Raw genomic sequence first — 27,227 nt, forward strand, 5'->3', positions numbered from 1 at the left:
CAAATAAACGACTGTAAAGAAGATCCTGTATATGAAGCCACAACCTGAGAGTTGAACAAAGCAAACAGAATTTTATAACGAGGCGGTACTCGAACGGTTAGCTCAGTTGGTTAGAGCACCGACACGGAAGGCCGGAGGTCGTGGGTTCAAATCCCGCATCGTTCATAAAATTTTGTTTTTCAAATTTTATTTGCTTATCTAATAAACCATCATGAAGTTTGTAGTCATGTTGCCAGGTGTATTCAAAATGGTATAAGATCAATTTTGTCGCGAAATTTTAACTCACGGGATAGTACACCCGAAATTCCAAACTTAAATGCGAAATTCGAGATGGACTAAAATTTGGACATAAGTTCGTATAACACAATGAAACAAAACATTAGTTCATCAACAGTAACTAATCAATATTAAATACAAAACCTAGATAAATAGTTTGCATTGTCATTAAAAATAATGAATATTTTAAATATTTATTTAATAGTTTCTTGGCCAGAGAGAGGCTCTTTTGCAGAGGATGCCGGCTATATCATGGGTACCACAACGGCGCCTTTTTCTGCTGTGAAGCAGTAATGTGTGAGCATTGCTGTATTTTGGTCTGCAGGGCGCCGTAGCTAGTTAAATTACTGGGCAAATGAGACATGACACGTGGTGCCGCTAAGAATTTTTGGGTTTCTCAAGAATCCTGAGCAGCACTGCATTGTTATGGGCAGGGCGTATTAATTACCATTAGCTGAACGTCACTAGTATCGTCCCTTACTTTCATTAAAAAAAAGCCTCAGACCTGAAAAGAAACTCATCAGGCTTCTATTTTTAGTAAAATCTCGTTACAATATAATATTGTACAAGAAATTTAACCCAATTTTCAATCTGTGGTTTCATTTAAGAAAGAAAGTCATTTATTTTATAGGAACCTTTACAACACAAACGTTTTTTACCAACCATTTTGAATATCGTATCACATTTGTTTTGTAAATTTTTTAGTAATAAGCATATATTATATCATTTAAAATATTACAATAACATTATAATTATTTAAAAACTAAGAATAATTATTACCTGACAGAGCTCATTTCTACTGTAAACAATTGCTAAAAATATCTCCGCCTCAGTGTCTTTGTTATCACAGAAAACATGTTGATCAGAGTGGACGAAGGCAAAACGGCTTTATTTTATTTGCATAAAAATAACAATGGCTGGAGATTGAATAACATTGAGACTTAATAGAACATAAACAGGACAATCTCAGTGGCTTAGATACTGGCCATAATGTTATTTGATTGACATGCGGTCGTAGCCTTATCTGTCCCCACAATTATTTCTGTCAAATGTTTCTCTATCCGCAAATATCACGGTGGATTTGTTTATTTAAATACTAACAACTGAACCCCACTACCGAGATAAATTTGACCTCCACGACCCCCTCCCGGATGCTGGAAACTTTTTTGAGCTACCGAGCATAGACGGATCGGATCGACGGTAGTGTACCCCCTACCGTCTAAAAGAAAATCTCTTATCTTCTCAAGAAAACTTACAACCCTAGCCCAATATATAAGCCCTCTTTTAGGGTCTGAATACATAAATGTATTTTCCTCCTCTCAATATTAAAAAAACTTACTACCGGACATCACGTCAAAATGACTAATGGGAAGCTCCTTTGCACAGGATGCTGGCAGGGATACCACAACGGCGCCTATTTCTGCCGTGAAGTAGTAATTTGTAAACATTATTATGTTTCAATTACCATTTATTGAAATTTTGATTGAATTAACATTAAATGAAAACGAATCTAAACAAATTGTGATTCAAAGCCTCATTATTTAAACGAAATCGGTAAGCATTAAGCTAAGTATTCTTAAATTAGTTGTCTATGTGTTAAAATTAATAACTGATTTATTAACTCGTATATATAAATTTACATTAAAATTTAGTTGAGAATTTATTTTTGTCTACTTATGTTTCAGTAGATTGAATCGTACTACAATTATTATTAATATACAGATATATTATGAATGCAATGTGGAATAGAACAGCAACACAAGAGGATTACAAATAAATTATTAACTCTCTGAGCTCTGAAATGAAGTTATTTAGACCATTTCTATATGATTTTAACTTAATACAGTATTGTTTTAAATTACAGCTATGAAATTTGAGTGAAAATTGACTAAGATAAGAGTCTTGTTATAACTATAATTCTTTAATATTATATATTTAAGAAAATAATTTACTATCTCACTTCAAGATCTATTAAGTGTGTATGTCTGCTAACACTATGCAATCCATTCAATGGAACAGAAGAAAATAAGTCGCCTGAAATTCAAAGTTTCATTGAAATAGAATTAAGTGTAAACGCCAGCTGCATTGCATGTTTGCACGCCCTGTAGCATTTTTAAACTATTCCAAAACCATTCACGTTTTATCGGGATGCATTTTACGCCTTTTTACGACCTTTACATTTTTGTAGATTAAATAGAAGTTAATTTAAGCAAAAATCATAATACGGCAAGAATAGAACAGCGTTTCGATAAACTTCATAGAAACGGCACACAAAAATGTTGGCCTCATTTTATTTAATTTAAACGACTTGGAAAGCTAAAGTTTCTTTTGACTTTGGTTCACTTACTTAAAGTAAGTGCTAATATTTCATGAGCGAAGACGGCTGTGATTTCTTCGAGCCGACTACCCTTAACGTGGACAGAATATGTAAGTCTTACTACCAAAGTTCTAAATTTGAATTAAGGTTAGAGAATATCTGGGAATTCTCGTGATTTTTAATTGAAACAGTGAAAGCTTTAGATAGGATACAAATTATTAATTAAATTCGTTATGACATAAAATATTAAACTATCATTGACAACGGACGAGTAAAAAAAGAAGGACTCCGTGTCACCTTACATAACAGTGAGGCACCAAAACAAGCCAGTAAACGTGTAAATACATAGCCCCACACACACACTTGTCTTGTCACTTGATGCCATCGTCAGTGGCAGATCAGTTTTTCGTCGCAATAAAATATTAAAAATGCCGTCGTGCGTTGTGAAAAAGTGTCAAAATAATACTATATAAATATTTGTGGATATATGATTATTTAGGGGAGAAAAAATTGTGTAACTGCTGTAATCACGGCGGGGAGTCCTTCTTTTTTTACTAGTCCGTGTCAATGACTAGAATTTTTATCGTTTTCATGAACGATATTTTTATTACTTGAATTACATGTTAAGATGGTACAGCAAAAGATAATTTGATATCATATGAGTTCAAGAGAGTGCCCTGTATATTCTACGTCCTACGAACCAACCAGACGCTACTTGTGGTGGCTGGTGATCCTTTTTTTTTCTTCTTTTTAATTATTGCTGTTATAATATATTTTTTATATGAAATAATAGCTAATAAAATGCTCGCATAATGCCTTTATTTTATTTGTATGATATTTTATTTTAGTGTGAATTGAAACATCTACAGTATTGCACACTATGTATGTGCACATAACTCTATGTTTTAACTTATTAATTTACATTTTTTTGACACGTGTAAGGCATTTAGTATTAGACGTTATTTTTGTTGCATCACTCTGCCTATTATGTTGTTATTGAAATGATTTGTAAATTTATTGATAACTACCTGACCTGGCAAATGTTATTTTGCCATATTAATTATATATGTAAACCTTCCTTGAGCTTCAACGAATCTATTACAGATTTCATTGAGATCGGTCGAATAGTTTAGGAGTTCTTAGGGAACATACAAACATACATTCTCTTTTATATATATCGATAAGAACTTCTAATAACATTCTGCTTTGAAAAGACCTTTAAGAGTTTCTTGCTCATTTTCTCTGAGGAAATCTGCCTTCCGAATAAGCTGTAGTAAAACTATTTCAAGTGAAATGTAATTTACCTACGAAATAAAATATTTTTGATTTGATTTGCCGTAACTAATAATTGGAGATATTATCAATATAGTGTGTGTGGATTGATGCACCTACAGTACTCGATAGTTATTGTGGTTTTTTAATTATAATGTTTATTGTTAATTTTTATTTTTATTTTATTATTTTTTAACAAAAGTCTACTAGTTTCATCAAAGTAATAAATGACTTAAATATAATATTATCTCTTAAGTTTTTGTTTCAAAGGGTATATATAATATAAAAGAACCTCCAGACTACCAAAAATAATTATTAGATTATGGAATATATAGTTATATAATACTCCCATTCTTAAATCATGTGCCTCTAAAACATATGGTTATCTTTAACATAGTTTGTTATTTAGATAAATCTACGATAATTCGCGCACGCTATTAATGGTGAGATAAATGCTATATTTTCCAGAAGATTACGATAAGAGTTTCAAGGAGTTGTCTATTGTTCACATAATCGAATGAGGATTCACTCAGTTTAACTGAAAAGGAAGGATTGTGTGCTTGAGAAAAATATCGTCACAATTATCTTTCAGTAAAGTTCTTGACACAATAAGATCCTACTGATGAATTTCTTCTTATATTTTATGATTGCGATTCTGTCTTTTTGTTGTGATAAATTTTATTTTACGCTATAAAGTTCATTCGTCACACTATAGCTAAAGATGCCATATTAAACTAAAATCTATACTTAATGGCGAGGCGATTTTCCATCGGTTATACTGCGGAAAAAACTGAACTGATTGGAATAATACTTATACAATAAGGTGCAGCATGCTTCGGAGAAGGTTTTTGTATATGGTTTTTTGTGATAACTTATCCGAAACCTATATTTTTGACTTAGAAATACCTATATATTCGCAATACAAATAATTAAGTTAATGACATTTCGTTATATATAATATGACAATTCATACAATGACTGGGCTGAGTTGGATACTTAATGTAAGGCAAAAAAACGTTTGCCAGTTCAGCACTTGTTCATTTCATATTCTGTTTATACATGGAGAAAAGTTCCTTGAAAACTCACACTTGGAGGAATGCCGCACATTCTGACGAAGAGGATGGTTGCTTATATCATATCATTAATCATTTAAATATTCACTAGCTATATAAAAGTCAATCATAAGTAAAGCTTGGTTTGTACGTGTAACGGCAAACTATTTCCCACTCCAGTATGTAAATATTAAGACTGCGTAATGCTAAAAAAATTAGATAAATTAAAGTCTCTCAGTGTATCACAGCCCGATACAATAGACCATGCACATTATCAGCCCGTTCCCTCAGTGGTGTCATTACTTCGTCATGACGTCATATATACACACAATATAACACCAGTCCACATGAGGTGGAACATTCATCAAACAAGCGCGTATTCAGATCTCATTGACTCAATTATTTCTTTACCCAATCATTTGTTATGACAGCTTTTTTTAAATAATGCCATAAAACTCGATGACTTTACAGTATTTGATTGTTAATTTTATTGATAAAATGAAAGTTTTTGAACTGCCGTAACGAAACATTTTTAAGTAGTCAAAGAAATGGACAAAGAAGTGGAAGTAGAGTCGAGACTGATACTTCACATCACAGGGTGTACGCTACCATACCAGATTCCTCACGGAGTGCATGTATGCAACCACAGATCGTTGTCCATGAACGCAAGTGAACACAGAAGACAACTTTGCATGTTGACAATGAAAAACACCTCATTTGTCGTATCATCCCTCCACGTCAACACTACTATTGATGCCTCACCTAGTCTCAAAATCTCGAGCTATTGCCTATTCCTTAGTCATATGGAAAGCAACACAAAATCGCCTGCGAAGAAATTGGAGGTAATACAGCAATCAAATACTTTAACGTGGACACACTCTAGCAGGTTAGAATCATAACTCATTTGGAGTATACGAGGGGAGGCTGATAAGTAATTTACCTAACTATGAAAGAAAAGACTTTGATGGCTAGTTTTTTTTTATTTTTCTATATAGTCTCCTGCAAGTGAAATACACTTATGACATTTGCAAATAAGTGACATCATGCCGTTATAATAGTAATTTTTATTTTGCTCGTCAAAATGGTCAGTCACAGCCTCCTTCATTTCTTCGTCCGTCGAAAATCTGCGACCCCTCAATTTTTTCTTTAAATCTTTGAATAAGAAATAGTCACAGGGAGCCAGATCTGGACTATAAGGTGGATGGTTAATTTCTGTGAAGCCGTTTTTGCCCAGGGCTGACCTCGCCGTTAAGGCTGTGTGTACAGGAGCATTGTCTTGTAAAATCAGAACACCTTTGCTGAGTTTGCCTCTCCGCTTTTCTTTGATATGTTCACGAAGCTGGTCAAGCAAGTTTGCATAATATTCAGCATTCATTGTTGTATTTTTAGGCAAATAATCTATCATCAAAATCCCTTGGACATCCCAAAATACGGTGGCCATTAGTTTTCCAGCCGACGGCCGAACCTTAACTTCCTTGGCGGCTTTTCTCCTTTAAATTTCCATTGCATTGACTCTTGTTTGCTTTCCGGATCCCACTGGCGAATCCAAGTTTCATCACAGGTCACAATTCGAGAGATAGTCTCTTCTTCTTTACCTTTGACCAGGTCTAGAAATGCCTGACAACATTCTACTCGCCTTTGTTTGTCAAAGGGGGTCAACATTCTAGTGACCCAACGCGCGCTCACCTTGGACATGCCCAAATGTTCGTGAATAATTTCATGAACTCGTTCCTTGCTAATGCCCACATCTCTGGCTATCTCCCACTGCTTGATTCGCCGATCTGCAAGAATCAGGTTCTTCACCTTTTCAACATTATCTGCGGTAACAACAGAAATTGGCCTTCCACTACGTGGGTCGTCTTCCAGGCTCTCACAGCCATGTTTAAATTGCTTCGACCAAAACTTTATGACGAATTCAGAAGGACTTGAATCGCCAAACACCTTTAACATGCGCTCTCTGATCTGCGTAGGCGTATTTCCTTCTTTACTTAGGAATTTAATCACTGCTCGATGCTCAAATTTCATCATTTTACAATTTTCTTTCGACATGGTGAAATCAAAGCCGCGCCAAAAAAACAAAAGCAAGCGAAAAAAAATAAGCGTCATAATTTTGTAAAAGGAATAAATATAGAATATGATTTTGCAGTGGCCAGTTCGATTTTCAAAACTTTCTTTACAAAGTAGATTTTATATCAGCCACCCCTCGTAGCTCTGATGTTTTTGTTTTGACATCGTTCATAAATTTAATTTATGTAATTAATCCTAGAAGTGAGGGTTATCACTTTAAAAAAAAACGGGGTGCACTCCGGGGAGTTCCGACATAAGTGAAAACTTATTTTTGCGCGTTAGACTTTTTTTAGATGGCTAGTACCCATCATTAGGTTATTGGGTTATAAATTACATTTTATTGATGAATTGTATTTTATTAATTATTAGAATTCATTCAAATAAATTTAATATTATTTAATGAATCATCGTTAAAAAATTCGACAACTCTGGTATCGTCATCATCAATAAAATAATTACAATCTAAAATAGACAACTATAGGTTCATGGTAACTAAAATAGGATTTTTTTTTATTAGAATAATATATACTAATAATATATTATCTACATTTTATTTATGTACATGCATATATGCACACACTATAGCTGCGTCTCGTAACGGTGTCGCCTGTCCAGAGATTTTATCTCATCTAAATATATGTGTTCCGCGCTAAACAAAGTTTTTATTTCAAAAAAATAACTAATTGTTTAGAATAGAAAGAGCGACATCTCAAGTCAATTTCCTAATATGCAAATATTGGGGTTGAGCAGGTTATCAACTGTAAAGTAGATTCTGTAGATAAACCCACAACCTGAGAGTTGAACAAAACATACAAGATTTATCAACGATACGTAACTCGAACGGTTGGCTCAGTGGAAAGAGCGCTCGCACCGAACGCTAGAGGTCAAGGCTTCACGTCCCGCATCGTTCCATTAATTTTGTTTTCAAAATTTATTTTTTCTTGTTATTTGATTGTATTCCGCATAGAGCTCCTTGAATTTTCGGGCTCTATTATTCTGAAGACGAGTCGAGTGCTTTATATTATTAAATTGTATATCTTTTACCTCATTTATAACGAAGAGTTTTCTAAGAGCAGTTTGTTCTAATTCCGGCAGCTAAATTTCACCTGTAAAGCTCACACGCCATCTACTTGAATAGCATCTTTACCAACATGTGGTATGAAACTTTCTGCTCCGTATAATCAAACTATGGAATGAGCTTCCTTACGCCGTGTTTCCAGGATCATACAACATGGTTACCTCCAAGAAAAGAGCGCACACCTTCCTAGAAGGCCGTAACGCTATGTTGTGAATTCTCTGATGTTGCAGAAGAATATGGGTGATCACTTAATGTCACGAAACCTGTACGCTCATATATTCTTCCATAAAAATATAAAAATACCAAAGAATTTTATTCCAATCAATATTACAATTCATTTAACCTTGTAAAACTAATATCAGCTAAGTCCCGGAATAAAAGCCGAGAAAACAAGGACCACTTTCAGAAGTATTAAACTTCGTACAAAACATATCAATTCTTACAGTGCAAACTATAACAGTTATAAACCGGAATATATGAGTGAGAGCCAAAAGTGTCATGTCTTGTTCCGAATCTCATATTTTAGCTTGAATTGCATTGCACATGCTTGCATCTTATCGGCTTACATGCCGTATAGCGATTTAAAATATAATTGATAACTTTATTTTGTTTTTATTCCCTATTATTGTGTATTGTTTAATTGTATTACCTTTTCGTAACCACTCATCCATAATTTTTTTATGATAATAAGGGACGAGACGAGCATGACGTTCAGCTGATGGTAATTGATACGCCATGCCAACAATGCAGTGCCGCTCAGGATTCTAGAAAATCTCAAAATTCTGAGCGGCACTACAATTGCGCTCGTCACCTTGAGACATAAGATGTTAAGTCTCATTTGCCCAGTAATTTAGTGAAATATTTTATGAAATAGCTAGTGAGCTACGGCGTTCTTCAGACCAAACCACAGTAATGCTTACACATTACTGCTTCACGGCAGAAATAGGCGCCGTTGTGGTACCCATAATCTGGCCGGCATCCTGTGCAAAGGAGCCTCCCACTGGGAGGTATAAGTTGTCTGCAGTAAGAAATACTATTGAATGGAATTTATATTATTTGGCGATTTGAAATACAGGTCTCAGCTATTCTTTAACTATCTTCTAACTCGAGCTCGGTGTTTTCAAAATGCTACTGTTCGAGTCTTGAACCGGTTATTGAGCGGAGGTGCAGGGCTTGCGGGGAGGCGTGTGACCCTTCAGCAATGCTTCTGCGGCCGTCTTTCATCAAGATATAATATTTTATTAAATTATTAAAGTCTTGTCATTGCCAAGGCGACTTCTCTTCTTTCCAATTACTCGCATATCCAATTTGGTCCTTCAAGCCGGATTATATATGCCTACGTGCGTTAGTATCAGTTTCTGACCAACATTATCAAATTAATTATTAACTCGTTTTACACTCAGCAAACTCATTAAATGTATATGTCGGCGAACGGAAGAGAGTCCTTGTGGTACATTTACAGAGTAGTTGGAGCAAAGCCAGGAACAGATCTAGCCAACAATACTCAAGAGGTGTGTTGGTTCTGTTCACAAGTTATGGAGGATTCAATTTACTCTAGTTGCAGTTGGTGGGATATTTCAGCTTGGATACAGATACATGTGTATTAAGGTCTTTAACCACCTTCCAAAGAATATTAGAGAGATGCCTAAAACAGTAATGCATAAAAAATTAAAATTATGCCTAATAGATTAATGCTTTTATAGTTTAAAAGAATTCTTTAGCCAAAAATAATAGTATTTAAATGTAATTTTTTGTGAGGTACCTACAAACTAATGTTTATTTAATATTATATTATAATTAAAACTATGTAATGTTTATTAGTGACGTATAAATATAAAAATTCGAATATTGACAATCAAATATTTGTATGCCGATATATTGGCGAATTGTGCTGTACACCAATTAATTGTTAACAACTATGTTACCACGATTCATACAAGCCTTTGGAACACATGATACCAGAATCTTATACGATACCAACAACATTTAAAAAGAAATTGTTAAAGGAAGGTCCCGTGGAAGTGTGCTTTCTGAAGTTACACAGAACAATGCACCCTGAAAACACATAATTAAACTAATTAGAAATATATTTACCTTTTATTGCGAACTACAACGAACCTAAAATGGAATTATTGACATAACTCGGTTAACATTGGGCGGCGGTCACTTTGTGAGGCCAGAACAAAGAATGTCTGGCTGTGAGCCAGGGCGGCGCCACGCCTCGTAGATAATGTACACAACACAGCTCGAACATTAAATGACAGCTCCATTCCCACCAATACTTTTTACGTAAATAATGTATCTTTTCTGAAACATGCTTAGAAATTTGAGCAATATTTTGACGACATTCTTCGAGATAACTTGCTGTACTAGACAAATATATACGAGTAAATACCACGTAATAAGAGGCGAGACTGCCTAAGTAATAATTGAAATTTAGTTTATTACGAAACATGCAGTGATTTAACATAAGTTTGAAATAGTAGTAATTCCAGTATCGCGATTGGCGACTAAGTATAATCCGGCGAAGTTTGAAAGCGAACAGTTACATAAAACGTATTGGATCTCCTTTTTTTACAACATTATATCTTCATCTATCAATCTATCAATGACTGCACGTTTCATACAATAGGTTGGTATGAAAATCCATATCTGTAGCAGCCTAGTAAATAAATTCCATAGTAAACTCATATGTATCGTGTAATTGAAAAATTTGGAACGATCTTTTATTCCGAAACCGATGGCAACCAAGGAGGTAACTTATCAAAGGTTTTATTTAAATTTCGAACTGGCTTGCAAATAAAAAGCTGCTTATTGAAAAAAAAAACAAACACTTTAACGCGGGAAAAATTAATTTTAAAAAGTAAGTACTTTATTTTATTGGCTTATAAATTGTGAAGGTGATTCAGCCTACAACGCGATACAAATGCGATAATTTTAAATCTCTATAACAAACGCAAGTCCTTCACATCATTGGTTTGGATTTTGGTTTTTCAACGTACTTTTTTACGTACTTGATTGTTTGAAGCTTATGACAGATAGTAACACCGTCTTTCTGATTTTATAAACAGACATCTATTGACATATTAGCATACCCAACGGCGACAAAATCTAGTTATAATCAACTAAAAAATCCGCAAAATAAAAGTGAAAACAATAGAGTTTCCTTGTAGCACATCAGCTAACAATATCATTTATTCATCGTGAATACGCACACAAGTTAGCCGTCGTGGTGCGATTTCGTAATTCTGTAAGCTACATAATCATTAAGTAGTATTCTGACTGGCTTCTCAATATATATATGATGCAACTGTATTCCTTATTAACAAGGAGTATAAGATATATTACCGTAAAGCAAATGTGTGTAAGTCACCCCGGGGTACATAATTGAGACAGCTTAAATACATAATTTATCAGGTGATGTGAGGGAATTCATGAATATAGCGGGTCTTGAGGAAATTGTAATGTTACGGATATAAGTGACAGGTGTTACCTATAATATTGTAAAGACATCTTTGAGTATGTGAGTGTATGTGAGGTTGCAGGGGGTAATCTCTTTTTTTTTTTATGGAATAGGAGGACAAACGAGCGTACGGGTCACCTGTTGTTAAGTGATCACCGCCGCCCACAATCTCTTGCAACACCAGAGGAACGCACTCACAAGAGCGTTGCCGGCCTTTAAGGAAGGTGTACGCGCTTTTTTTGAAGGTACCCATGTCGTATCGTCCCTGAAACACCGCACAAGGAAGCTCATTATACAGCTTTGTAGTACGTGGAAGAAAGCTCCTTGAAAACCGCACTGTGGAGGACCGCCACACATCCAGATGGTGAGGATGATATCCTAACTTGTGGCGTGTCGTGCGAAGGTGGAATTCGGCGGCAGGAATCAGGTTAAACAGCTCTTCGGAACACTTCCCGTGATAAATGCGGTAGAAGACACACAATGAAGCGACGTCTCTACGCAACGCCAAGTGATCCAGCCATTCATAGAGCACTGGGTCCCCGACAATTCGAGCTGCTCTGCGTTGCACGAAGTCAAATGTATCGAGCCGATACTGGGGTGCGCCAGACCAGAGATGACAGCAATACTCCATGTGTGGCCGGACCTGCGCTTTGTAGAGCGCTAGTATGTGGGCCAGCTTGAAGTATTGCCGTGCTCTATTAATGACGCCCAGTTTCTTTGAAGCCAATTTGACTTTGCCTTCCAGATGACCACGAAATTGGCAATCGCTCGAGATTTCGAGACCCAGTATTCCGATACTAGGCGAGGCTTTGAGGGAAGTGTTGTCGAAGAGCGGTGATACGACAAATGGGGTTTTTTAGTGGTAAACGCGCAAACTTGAGTCTTCTGGGGGTTAAATTGGATCTCTGGATCTAATGAACGGACTTTGAAAATTCTGTTTCCAATAGAAAATCACATTATTTGTGAGAGTCAAAGGCTATATACAGTCTTTGACAAATCAATATTTTATTAAAATATTTTATTTAAATATTAATATCTGGTCGACCGAGCCTTGCTCAGATTTTTAAGAATGTACAAAACTTTAATAAAAGAAAACTAATAGGACATCTGGATTCGAACCAGGGTATTCTGCTTTCCGGATCACTCAATTTCCTATGTGAGCTATTATAGTCTTGTATATAGTGGTTTACCTTTGTATTCTAATATTATTGTAGCTGTTTCTCATTAAAACACGGAAGAAACAAAATTTTTTAAAATTGATACCTATACTACCTGTATACTAAATTTCATTCAAATCGTTGGAGCCGTTTTCTCGTTTAAAGATATAAGATATAGTCTATGATATATTAATATTATTATCTTGTAGCCTATTAATATTTCATTAATATATATGGTAGGTATATTGTCAAAGCCGTGATATTATAATTAGCCGGTAGATTGTCAATCGACTTCATTTCTCACAACTTAACGGCCTGGTTTTATTGACATTGTAATATAATGGGTACACTATAGTGATATTGTAAGGCAGTCATATTTTGAGAATTAACTGGTCGTTAGTTTATGAGGCCGTATCTCATCTGTTTCTTGTATTTATTGTATGGTCATTATGTTTTAGATATCTATTAGTGTAATCAACTATTTGTTATCTAAGCGAATCGGCCTTTGTTCACTAGTAGGTCTCTAAAACTTAGACTGTTGACCACAACACATGGGCCGAGCGTAGCGTGCCGCGGCAGCAGCCGGCGAGTGCCAGAACCGAATCGGCTCTTGTTCACTAGTAGTATAATATTAGCTAACTATTTAAAATAATAATATAATATATGGAAATTGAAAAGTAGTGACAATAACGTTAAATACAATAATAATGATAATTTTAAAGATTCAATAGAACTAACACACTGGAAACAATGGTATCTATATGAATGTTAAAGCGGAGTTTGCTGTGCAACATTACACTCAAATCTCTTATTTGGTTTACGTTAGAAATTGCGCTGCTCTTTGTCTAAAATGTAGAATTATGTTCTCATGTTTTGATGTTCTGGTAAAACGGAAACTGTGTTATTAATAAACGTGAAGTAAAAGTATACCAAATTCAAAACTTTTTGTCTTTATCTTACTTTTATCACTACAGAATTACATGTTATGCTATATTAATTAAGAAAGACCCTGGGGCGCCGAACAAGGAGAGTTTGCGAAGAAAATTTGTTGATTGACTTTACGAAAGCTTTGCTGACGCTTGTGTACACTAAAACAATAGACTATGGTGAAGAGTACATCACACATAGATTAGCAGTAGACCCACCATTGGGGGGCTCCTTTGCACAGGATGCCGGCTAGATTATGGGTACCACAACGGCGCCTATTTCTGCCGTGAAGCAGTAATGTGTAAGCATTACTGTGTTTCGGTCTGAAGGGCGCCGTAGCTAGTGAAATTACTGGGCAAATGAGACTTAATATCTTGTCTCAAGGTGACAGGCGCAGTTGTAGTGCCGCTCAGAATTTTTGGGGGTTTCAAGAATCCTGAGCGGCACTGCATTGTAATGGGCAGGGCATATCAATTACCATCAGCTGAACGTCCTGCTCGTCTTGTCCCTTATTTTCATTAAAAAAAAAAAACAAAACCCAGATTTCGAAAATTATCCTAAAAATCTTAAACATATACTCACACTTAACATTAATTTATAAATTGATATAAATTATTAATAAATAATATTACTCACAACAGAAAACTCATACTTTATTTAGCACCGTTAAAAATATAGTTATAGAATAATATATGTTTTTACTAAACCTGTTTTCAATTTGGGTATACAAGTGCTTGACCCGGCAAACGTTGTTTTGCCACATAAATTAAAGTATCCCTCATTATGTAATGAAATTTCATGGGCTGAATTTTTTGTATCGCGAATATATAATAAGTATTTCTATGTTAAAAAATATAGGTTCTTTCTTAATTATATAATAAAACCTTAATTATATATGTATTATTCCGATCGGTGGAGTAGTTTTCGCAGTATAAGCGAAGGAAGAATCCATCTCTCCTTTTATAAGTATAGATTTTGAGACCATAAAAAATTTATCAGTATTATTAAATCAGAGAGATTATAAAAATATGTGTAAGATTTCATAAACCAATACAGAAACGACTGATGAAAACTTTTTTTCCACTAAACAAAACTTTTAGGTAATATCAGTATATTCCTTATTCACATGGCCTGTTGTAAGATGTTCGTAACTTTTGTAGGGACTGGCGGATGTATATCTGATAAGGATTGAGGTAGAGTAGGGTTTCCCGAATAAAGCTTTCCATACATCACTTAATTAGCCTTGATGTTTCATTTTGAAGTAAATTCAGGGAATCTCAGGGATATGTTATAAATACAACTGTGAGTTTGTTTACTACTATTTCAAGTCTTATCTAATCAAAACAATCAGTTATGTTCTTAAAGTGATAAACTTCACTTCTAGGATTAATACACAAATAAACGACTGTAAAGTAGATCCTGTAGATGAAGCCACAACCTGAGAGTTGAACAAAGCAAACAGAATTTTATAACGAGGCGGTACTCGAACGGTTAGCTCAGTTGGTTAGAGCACCGGCACGGAACGCCGGAGGTCGTGGGTTCAAATCCCGCATCGTTCATAAAATTTTGTTTTTCAAATTTTATTTGCTTATCTAATAAACCATCATGAAGTTTGTAGTCATGTTGCCAGGTGTATTCAAAATGGTATAAGATCAATTTTGTCGCGAAATTTTAACTCACGGGATAGTACACCCTAAATTCCAAATTTAATGCGAAATTCGAGATGGACTAAAATTTGGACATAACTTCGTATAACACAATGAAACAAAACATTAGTTCATCAACAGTAACTAATCAATATTAAATACAAAACCTAGATAAATAGTTTGCATTGTCATAAAAATAATGAATATTTTAAATAGTTAATAAAGTTTCTTGGCCAGAGAGAGGCTCTTTTGCAGAGGATGCCGGCTATATCATGGGTACCACAAAGTCGCCTTTTTCTGCTATGAAGCAGTAATGTGTGAGCATTGCTGTATTTTGGTCTGCAGGGCGCCGTAGCTAGTTAAATTACTGGGCAAATGAGACATGACATGTGGTGCCGCTAAGAATTTTTGGGTTTCTCAAGAATCCTGAGCAGCACTGCATTGTTATGGGCAGGGCGTATTAATTACCATTAGCTGAACGTCACTAGTCTCGTCCCTTACTGTTATTAAAACAAAACTTTCATAAAGTTTTCCTTTCTGTCTAGATAATATATTTGGCCCTTATAAATTGGATTTTATTTGTTTTTTTTATACATACAACAGCATCTTATTTCTGTATCTTATGAATTCAAACTCAAATAATTTTATTCAAAAAGGGATTTAAAATCAATTATTGAATGTTAAAATCTACCCCCCATTCGATAAAGTAAGCCTCAGACCTGAAAAGAAACTCAGCAGGCTTCTATTTTTAATAAAATCTCGTTACAATATAATATTGTACAATAAAATTTACCCCAATTTTCAATCTGTGGTTTCATTTAAGAAAGAAAGTCATTTATTTTATAGGAACCTTTACAACACAAACGTTTGTTACCAACCATTTTGAATATCGTATCACATTTGTTTTGTAAATTTTTTAGTAATAAGCATATATTATATCATTTAAATTATTACAATAACATTATAATTATTTAAAAACTAAGAATAATTATTACCTGACAGAGCTCATTTCTACTGTAAACAATTGCTAAAAATATCTCCACCTCAGTGTCTTTGTTATCACAGAAAACATGTTGATCAGAGTGGACGAAGGCAAAACGGCTTTATTTTATTTGCATAAAAATAACAATGGCTGGAGATTGAATAACATTGAGACTTAATAGAACATAAACAGGACAATCTCAGTGGCTTAGATACTGGCCATAATGTTATTTGATTGACATGCGGTCTTAGCCTTATCTGTCCCCACAATTATTTCTGTCAAATGTTTCTCTATCCGCAAATATCACGGTGGATTTGTTTATTTAAATCCACACTGAACCCCACTACCGAGATAAATTTGACCTCCACGACCCCCTCCCGGATGCTGGAAACTTTTTTGAGCTACCGAGCATAGAAATTTTCTTTTAGACGGTAGGGGGTACACTACCGTCTAAAAGAAAATCTCTTATCTTCTCAAGAAAACTTACAACCCTAGCCCAATATATGAGCCCTCTTTCAGGGTCTGAATACATAAATGTATTTTCCTCCTCTCAATATTAAAAAAACTTACTACCGGACATCACGTCAAAATGACTAATGGGAAGCTCCTTTGCACAGGATGCCGGCAGGGATACCACAACGGCGCCTATTTCTGCCGTGAAGTAGTAATTTGTAAACATTATTATGTTTCAATTACCATTTATTGAAATTTTGATTGAATTAACATTAAATGAAAACGAATCTAAACAAATTGTGATTCAAAGCCTCATTATTTAAACGAAATCGGTAAGCATTAAGCTAAGTATTCTTAAATTAGTTGTCTATGTGTTAAAATTAATAACTGATTTATTAACTCGTATATATAAATTTACATTAAAATTTAGTTGAGAATTTATTTTTGTCTACTTATGTTTCAGTAGATTGAATCGTACTACAATTATTATTAATATACAGATATATTATGAATGCAATGTGGAATAGAACAGCAACACAAGAGGATTACAAATAAATTATTAACTCTCAGAGCTCTGAAATGAAGTTATTTAGACCATTTCTATATGATTTTAACTTGATACAGTATTGTTTTAAATTACAGCTATGAAATTTGAGTGAAAATTGACTAAGATAAGAGTCTTGTTATAACTATAATTCTTTAATATTATATATTTAAGAAAATAATTTACTATCTCACTTCAAGATCTATTAAGTGTGTATGTCTGCTAACACTATGCAATCCATTCAATGGAACAGAAGAAAATAAGTCACCTGAAATTCAGAGTTTCATTGAAATAGAATTAAGTGTAAACGCCAGCTGCATTGCATGTTTGCACGCCCTGTAGCATTTTTAAACTATTCCTAACCATTCACGTTTTATCGGGATGCATTTTACGCCTTTTTACGACCTTTACATTTTTGTAGCTTAAACAGAAGTTAATTTAAGCAAAAATCATAATACGGCAAGAATAGAACAGCGTTTCCATAAACTTCATAGAAACGGCACACAAAAATGTTGGCCTCATTTTATTTAATTTAAACGACTTGGAAAGCTAAAGTTTCTTTTGACTTTGGTTCACTTACTTAAAGTAAGTGCTAATATTTCATGAGCGAAGACGGCTGTGATTTCTTCGAGCCGACTACCCTTAACGTGGACAGAATATGTAAGTCTTACTTCCAAAGTTCTAAATTTGAATTAAGGTTAGAGAATATCTGGGAATTCTCGTGATTTTTAATTGAAACAGTGAAAGCTTTAGATAGGATACAAATTATTAATTAAATTCGTTATGACATAAAATATTAAACTATCATTGACAACGGACGAGTAAAAAAAGAAGGACTCCGTGTCACCTTACATAACAGTGAGGCACCAAAACAAGCCAGTAAACGTGTAAATACATAGCCCCACACACACACTTGTCTTGTCACTTGATGCCATCGTCAGTGGCAGATCAGTTTTTCGTCGCAATAAAATATTAAAAATGCCGTCGTGCGTTGTGAAAGAGTGTCAAAATAATACTATATAAATATTTGTGGTAATATGATTATTTAGGGGAGAAAAAATTGTGTAACGGCGGTAATCACGGCGGGGAGTCCTTCTTTTTTTACTAGTCCGTGTCAATGACTAGAATTTTTATCGTTTTCATGAACGATATTTTTATTACTTGAATTACATGTTAAGATGGTACAGCAAAAGATAATTTGATATCATATGAGTTCAAGAGAGTGCCCTGTATATTCTACGTCCTACGAACCAACCAGACGATACTTGTGGTGGCTGGATGATCCTTTTTTTTCTTCCTTTTTAATTATTGCTGTTATAATATATTTTTTATATGAAATAATAGCTAATAAAATGCTCGCATAATGCCTTTATTTTATTTGTATGATATTTTATTTTAGTGTGAATTGAAACATCTACTGTATAGCACACTATGTATGTACACATAACTCTATGTTTTAACTTATTAATTTACATTTTTTTGACACGTGTAAGGCATTTAGTATTAGACGTTATTTTTGTTGCATCACTCTGCCTATTATGTTGTTATTGAAATGATTAGTAAATTTATTTTTTTGATTTAATTGATATCTACCTGACCTGGCAAACGTTGTTTTGTCATATAAATTATATATGTAAACCTTCCTTGAGCTTCAACGAATCTATTACAGATTTCATTGAGATCGGTCGAATAGTTTAGGAGTTCTTAGGGAACATACAAACATACATTCTCTTTTATATATATCGATAAGAACTTCTAATAACATTCTGTTTTGAAAAGACCTTAGAGTTTCTTGCTCATTTTCTCTGAGGAAATCTGCCTTCCGAATTAGCTGTAGTAAAACTATTTCAAGTGAAATGTAATTTACCTACGAAATGAAACATTTTTGATTTGATTTGCCGTAACTAATAATTGGAGATGTTATCAATATAGTGTGTGTGGATTGATGCACCTACAGTACTCGATAGTTATTGTGGTTTTTTAATTATAATGTTTATTGTTAATTTTTATTTATTTTATTATTTTTTAACAGAAGTCTACTAGTTTCATCAAAGTAAAAAATGACTTAAATATAATATTATCTCTTAAGTTTTTGTTTCAAAGGGTATATATAATATAAAAAAACCTCCAGACTACCAAAAATAATTATTATATGATGGAATATATACTTATATAATACACCCATTCTTAAATCATGTGCCTCTAAAACATATGGTTATCTTTAACACAGTTTGTTATTTAGTTTAAATTTCTTGCGCTAATTCAAAAAGAAAGTTATAACTTCGTTTATAAACTTATTATTTCGTACCCACGTAATCGCGGCAATAGATATTCTAGATAAATCTACGATAATTCGCGCACGCTATTAATGGTGAGATAAATGCTATATTTGCCAGAAGATTACGATAAGAGTTTCAAGGAGTTGTCTATTGTTCACATAATCGAATGAGGATTCACTCAGTTTAACTGAAAAGGAAGGATTGTGTGCTTGAGAAAAATATCGTCACAATTATCTTTCAGTAAAGTTCTTGACACAATAAGATCCTACTGATGAATTTCTTCTTATAATTTAATACATTTTATGATTGCGATTCTGTCTTTTTGTTGTGATAAATTTTATTTTACGCTATAAAGTTCATACGTCACACTATAGCTAAAGATGCCATATTAAACTAAAATCTATACTTAATGGCGAGGCGATTTTCCATCGGTTATACTGCGGAAAAAACTGAACTGATTGGAATAATACTTATACAATAAGGTGCAGCATGCTTCGGAGAAGGTTTTTGTATATGGTTTTTTGTGATAACTTATCCGAAACCTATATTTTTGACTTAGAAATACCTATATATTCGCAATACAAATAATTAAGTTAATGACATTTCGTTATATATAATATGACAATTCATACAATGACTGGGCTGAGTTGGATACTTAATGTAAGGCAAAAAAACGTTTGCCAGTTCAGCACTTGTTCATTTCATATTCTGTTTATACATGGAGAAAAGTTCCTTGAAAACTCACACTTGGAGGAATGCCGCACATCCTGACGAAGAGGATGGTTGCTTATATCATATCATTAATCATTTAAATATTCACTAGCTATATAAAAGTCAATCATAAGTAAAGCTTGGTTTGTACGTGTAACGGCAAACTATTTCCCACTCCAGTATGTAAATATTAAGACTGCGTAATGCTAAAAAAATTAGATAAATTAAAGTCTCTCAGTGTATCACAGCCCGATACAATAGACCGTGCACATTATCAGCCCGTTCCCTCAGTGGTGTCATTACTTCGTCATGACGTCATATATACACACAATATAACACCAGTCCACATGAGGTGGAACATTCATCAAACAAGCGCGTATTCAGATCTCATTGACTCAATTATTTCTTTACCCAATCATTTGTTATGACAGCTTTTTTTAAATAATGCCATAAAACTCGATGACTTTACAGTATTTGATTGTTAATTTTATTGATAAAATGAAAGTTTTTGAACTGCCGTAACGAAACATTTTTAAGTAGTCAAAGAAATGGACAAAGAAGTGGAAGTAGAGTCGAGACTGTGTTGAGCGAGTCGTAGTGTAGAAATCTGAGGTTTCCGGATTTATACAAAATTATCTTTGAAGAGATTTGTAAAGCTTAATTAAATCTAATAGTTATCCTTTTAACTTAGTTATTATACACTTCCAGAGGGGGGTCAATACTAAAGGTCGAATTAATATTTAGTTTATTAAATCCATAATATTTTTATTAGAACTGACCACTGATACTTCACATCACAGGGTGTACGCTACCATACCAGATTCCTCACGGAGTGCATGTATGCAACCACAGATCGTTGTCCATGAACGCAAGTGAACACAGAAGACAACTTTGCATGTTGACAATGAAAAACACCTCATTTGACGTATCATCCCTCCACGTCAACACTACTATTGATGCCTCACCTAGTCTCAAAATCTCGAGCTATTGCCTATTCCTTAGTCATATGGAAAGCAACACAAAATCGCCTGCGAAGAAATTGGAGGTAATACAGCAATCAAATACTTTAACGTGGACACACTCTAGCAGGTTAGAATGATAACTCATTTGGAGTATACGAGGGGAGGCTGATAAGTAATTTACCTAACTATGAAAGAAAAGACTTTGATGGCTAGTTTTTTTTTATTTTTCTATATAGTCTCCTGCAAGTGAAATACACTTATGACATTTGCAAATAAGTGACATCATGCCGTTATAATAGTAATTTTTATTTTGCTCGTCAAAATGGTCAGTCACAGCCTCCTTCATTTCTTCGTCCGTCGAAAATCTGCGACCCCTCAATTTTTTCTTTAAATCTTTGAATAAGAAATAGTCACAGGGAGCCAGATCTGGACTATAAGGTGGTTAATTTCTGTGAAGCCGTTTTTGCCCAGGGCTGACCTCGCCGTTAAGGCTGTGTGTACAGGAGCGTTGTCTTGTAAAATCAGAACACCTTTGCTGAGTTTGCCTCTCCGCTTTTCTTTGATATGTTCACGAAGCTGGTCAAGCAAGTTTGCATAATATTCAGCATTCATTGTTGTATTTTTAGGCAAATAATCTATCATCAAAATCCCTTCGACATCCCAAAATACGGTGGCCATTAGTTTTCCAGCCGACGGCCGAACCTTAACTTCCTTGGCGGCTTTTCTCCTTTAAATTTCCATTGCATTGACTCTTGTTTGCTTTCCGGATCCCACTGGCGAATCCAAGTTTCATCACAGGTCACAATTCGAGAGATAGTCTCTTCTTCTTTACCTTTGACCAGGTCTAGAAATGCCTGACAACATTCTACTCGCCTTTGTTTGTCAAAGGGGGTCAACATTCTAGTGACCCAACTCGCGCTCACCTTGGACATGCCCAAATGTTCGTGAATAATTTCATGAACTCGTTCCTTGCTAATGCCCACATCTCTGGTTATCTCCCACTGCTTGATTCGCTGATCTGCAAGAATCAGGTTCTTCACCTTTTCAACATTATCTGCGGTAACAGCAGAAATTGGCCTTCCACTACGTGGGTCGTTCCATGTTTAAATTGCTTCGACCAAAACTTTATGACGAATTCAGAAGGACTTGAATCACCAAACACCTTTAACATGCGCTCTCTGATCTGCGTAGGCGTATTTCCTTCTTTACTTAGGAATTTAATCACTGCTCGATGCTCAAATTTCATCATTTTACAATTTTCTTTCGACATGGTGAAATCAAAGCCGCGCCAAAAAAACAAAAGCAAGCGAAAAAAAATAAGCGTCATAATTTTGTAAAAGGAATAAATATAGAATATGATTTTGCAGTGGCCAGTTCGATTTTCAAAACTTTCTTTACAAAGTAGATTTTATATCAGCCACCCCTCGTAGCTCTGATGTTTTTGTTTTGACATCGTTCATAAATTTAATTTATGTAATTAATCCTAGAAGTGAGGGTTATCACTTTAAAAAAAAACGGGGTGCACTCCGGGGAGTTCCGACATAAGTGAAAACTTATTTTTGCGCGTTAGACTTTTTTTAGATGGCTAGTACCCATCATTAGGTTATTGGGTTATAAATTACATTTTATTGATGAATTGTATTTTATTAATTATTAGAATTCATTCAAATAAATTTAATATTATTTTATGAATCATCGTTAAAAAATTCGTCAACTCTGGTATCGTCATCATCAATAAAATAATTACAATCTAAAATAGACAACTATAGGTTCATGGTAACTAAAATAGGATTTTTTTTTATTAGAATAATATATACTAATAATATATTATCTACATTTTATTTATGTACATTCATATATGCACACACTATAGCTGCGTCTCGTAACGGTGTCGCCTGTCCAGAGATTTTATCTCATCTAAATATATGTGTTCCGCGCTAAAAGAAGTTTTTCTTTCAAAAAAATAACAAATTGTTTAGAATAGAAAGAGCGACATCTCAAGTCAATTTCCTAATATGCAAATATTGGGGTTGAGCAGGTTATCAACTGTAAAGTAGATTCTGTAGATAAACCCACAATCTGAGAGTTGAACAAAACATACAAGATTTATCAACGATACGTAACTCGAACGGTTGGCTCAGTGGAAAGAGCGCTCGCACCGAACGCTAGAGGTCAAGGAGAGACGTGAAGCCACGTCCCGCATCGTTCCATTAATTTTGTTTTCAAAATTTATTTTTTCTTGTTATTTGATTGTATTCCGCATAGAGCTCCTTGAATTTTCGGGCTCTATTATTCTGAAGACGAGTCGAGTGCTTTATATTATTAAATTGTATATCTTTTACCTCATTTATAACGAGGAGTTTTCTAAGAACAGTTTGATCTAATTCCGGCAGCTAAATTTCACCTGGAAAGCTCACACGCCATCTACTTGAATTTCATCTTCACCATGTTGGTATGAAAATTTCTGGTCCGTATAATCAAACTATGGAATGAGCTTCTTTACGCCGTCTTTCCAGGACCATACAACATGGTTACCTCCAAGAAAAGAGCGCACACCTTCCTAGAAGGCCGTAACGCTATTTTGTGAATTCTCTGATGTTGCAGAAGAATATGGGTGATCACTTAATGTCACGAAACCTGTACGCTCATATATTCTTCCATAAAAATAAAAAAATACCAAAGAATTTTATTCCGATCAATATTACAATTCATTTAACATTGTAAAACTAATATCAGCTAAGTCCCAGAATAAAATCCGAGAAAACAAGGACCTCTTTCAGAAGTACAAAACAAGTATTAAACTTCGTACAAAAACATATCAATTCTTACAGTTTTAAATGCAAACTATAACAGTTATAAACCGGAATATATGAGTGAGAGCCAAATGTGTCATTTCTTGTTCCGAATCTCATATTTTAGCTTGAATTGCATTACACATGCTTGCATCTTATCGGCTTACATGCCGTATAGCGATTTAAAATATAATTGATAACTTTATTTTGTTTTTATTCCCTATTATTGTGTATTGTTTATTTTTTTTTTTTTTTTTTACCTTTTCGTAACCACTTATCGATCATAAGTTGTCTGCAGTGTCAAAAAAGGAGGAGGTACTCAATTCGTCTACAGTATGTTATTTTTTTTATATTTGTTACCTCAGAACTTTCGACTGGGTGAACTGCTTTTGATAAATCTTTTTTTATTTGAACGCTGGTGCTTCCCGTGTGGGCATTAGTCCAGATCTGATTATACATACGTATAGCAAAGTGGATGATAAATTTACGAATAACTCAACATCGCACTAATTGATTTCGATGATTCTTTTTTTATTGGAAAGGATATACTTCATATATAGTTTGGTGAGAGTTTGGTTAGGTTCTGATAACGGAATCCATGACAAAGTAACGGAACACTTCAATTCTTAGGAGCAAATTAACGATACTCGGCCGAATATTTTTTATGCTATCTGGATATTTAAGTCATCTACCAACACATAGTTATGGTCTAGTAATTATCGTAGACGAATATTATGATCAATGGGACTCCTTAACGACTTACAGTAAGGGCGCGATCTGTGACAGAATTTCTAACTGTCTGTAATCAAATTGTAAAGCACTTACGTTCATTTCTGCATTGAAAAATTTAGTATATCTACACATAATTAGACAAATTGTTAGTTAGTGTACTTCAAATTAACTAAAAATCATAAATTAATTTTTTTTAACAAAAAGCAACCGACCTCAAAAACACTATTAATTTTTTTTTTATCTTCTTCTAACTCGAGCTCGGTGTTTTCAAAAGTGCAGGGCGTGGGTGCTGCTCGCCGGTCTGACCCTTCAGCAATGCTTCTGCGACCAACTTTCATCAAGATATAATATTTTGTTAAATTATTAAACTCTTGTTATAGCCAAGGCGATTTCTCTTCATTCCAATTACTCGCCTATCTGATTTGGTCCTTCGAGCAGGATTTTACACGTGCTATATACGGTCTACGTGCGAAATATCAGATTCTGACCAACACAGTTACTAATAATTACTTTTATCAAATTAATTATTAACTCGTTTTACACTCAGCAAACTCATTAAATATATATGTCGGCGAACGGAAGAGAGTCCTTGTGGTACATTTACAGGGTAGTTGGAGCAAAGCCAGGAACAGATACTAGCCAACAATACTCAAGAGGTGTGTTGGTTCTGTTCACAAGTTATGGAGGATTCAATTTACTCTAGTTGCAGTTAGTGGGCTATTTCGGCTTGGATACAGATACAATAACTCCACAAGTTTAATTGAATCTTTGTTAAATAATTAATGTTTCTTGCTCAGTGGTTATAGGTGATTTGAGTAAATTAGTTAAGTACTATTTTAAATAGTTACTCCAGTAAAATAAAAGAGAATAAAAATTGTAATACCGACTCAAAGAACTTATGGGATCTTCACATTGCCTAACAAGGATTGTCTTTATTAAGTTTAATATGTACGAATCTTTTCAATAATGGATGCAGAAAGAGAAGAGACAGAGCGTTATGAATGAAGTTGCAAGAGGCTTTTACCGAATTTGGGAATCGATATCTCAAAAAAGTAACTATTGTACTAATAACCTTGATCTACCAAATATTTATACACAAAGAAAAAGTAACACATTTGAACTGTAATTACTTGGGATAATGTAAAATTTTTCATGGTTTAAGCAAATTAAAATATAAATTTATATTCAAATTATGTAGTCATATAAAAATATATTAATTAAAATTGTGTGTGTGGGTGACTTATCGCATATTTCTATGTATTTATTTATTTTACATATATTATTTATTTATACATGTCAAAATTATCATAAAATATTTAATTATCTATTTATTATATTCACACATACTAAAACGTTATATAATATTAAATTCACAACAAATCCGCGCGATATCCGTAGGATGTCTGAATTTGTGTGTGTGTGTGTGTTCAAATGCGCACGCGGCGCGCGCTGATCGCTTGCATTCCACAGTAACCGGTAAGGTACGGACAGACGTGCTCAAAAAAAATGTGCTTTTAAGTATGCTTAAAGTTAGAATGGTCATGCAACTGTTCACATTTGCCAGCAATAAGCATGCCTGCTTAAGCATACTCATAAATAAGCATGCTCAAAGCAAACGTACCGGACAGACGTGCTACTATTTGGCACCAGGCTCTTGGACAAAATGGATGTACAAAGATCGCGGATCGAGATCAAATCGATAATAGCACGGTAATAAGCAAACATGTTCAGATGCGCTCGGAGCACGCCCCATCAAACGTCGGTTGATTTTTAAGCACGCTCTAAATAAGTATGCTCATTACAGTACACACGTGCTACTAATGAGCACATGCTCAATAAAAGCATGCTTTCGTGCTAGTAATGAGCCTGTAGTACGGACAGACGTGCTAGCATTAGCTAACCGGACGAACGCCAGTCGAGATTAAGTTAACCTGCGCAGAGCTAGTGTCGCTCGCTCCTTGTCACAGCCTTAAATATCGTTACGTGTTATTTCTTTGCATGTAATATATATTTGTAGTGTCTTCTTTTTACTATCTGGACTTGTTAAATTACTCTTCTAATACTATTTATACTCCTTCTTTTAAAATGTTGCTTGTTTAATTTAAAGTTTTCTAAATGTGATTTAGAAAAAAATAAGTATAAAAGTAATTATATAAAACTTACTGTAATACGCCCTTGTAATGTTTTAAGGAATATAGGGAAATACTTAAGAAATAGCGAAGAAATTAACAGCCTTAAAAGACACACTACGGCTGATGAACAGTCTGATGGAAATGAAAATACAAAGTTCCAGTTTGTACCTGCATTTTGTCTAACGAAGCATGTGGCTAAAAGGTGCAACATCTTTTGACTGTCGTGATAAATAAAAAATGTTGCAACATTCGTCCATAGAAAAATCTTTAAAATATGTTTAAGAAAAATAGGTACACATTACCGATCTCTTTTTCGAACGGACTCTATGGCTGGCAGCTTAAAATAGCCGCGACGGGTAAAATTGCCTACATAATGTAATTCAAA

The sequence above is a fragment of the Leptidea sinapis genome, chromosome 20 (assembly GCF_905404315.1).
Source record: "Leptidea sinapis chromosome 20, ilLepSina1.1, whole genome shotgun sequence".
NCBI classification, from domain to species: Eukaryota; Metazoa; Arthropoda; class Insecta; order Lepidoptera; family Pieridae; genus Leptidea; species Leptidea sinapis.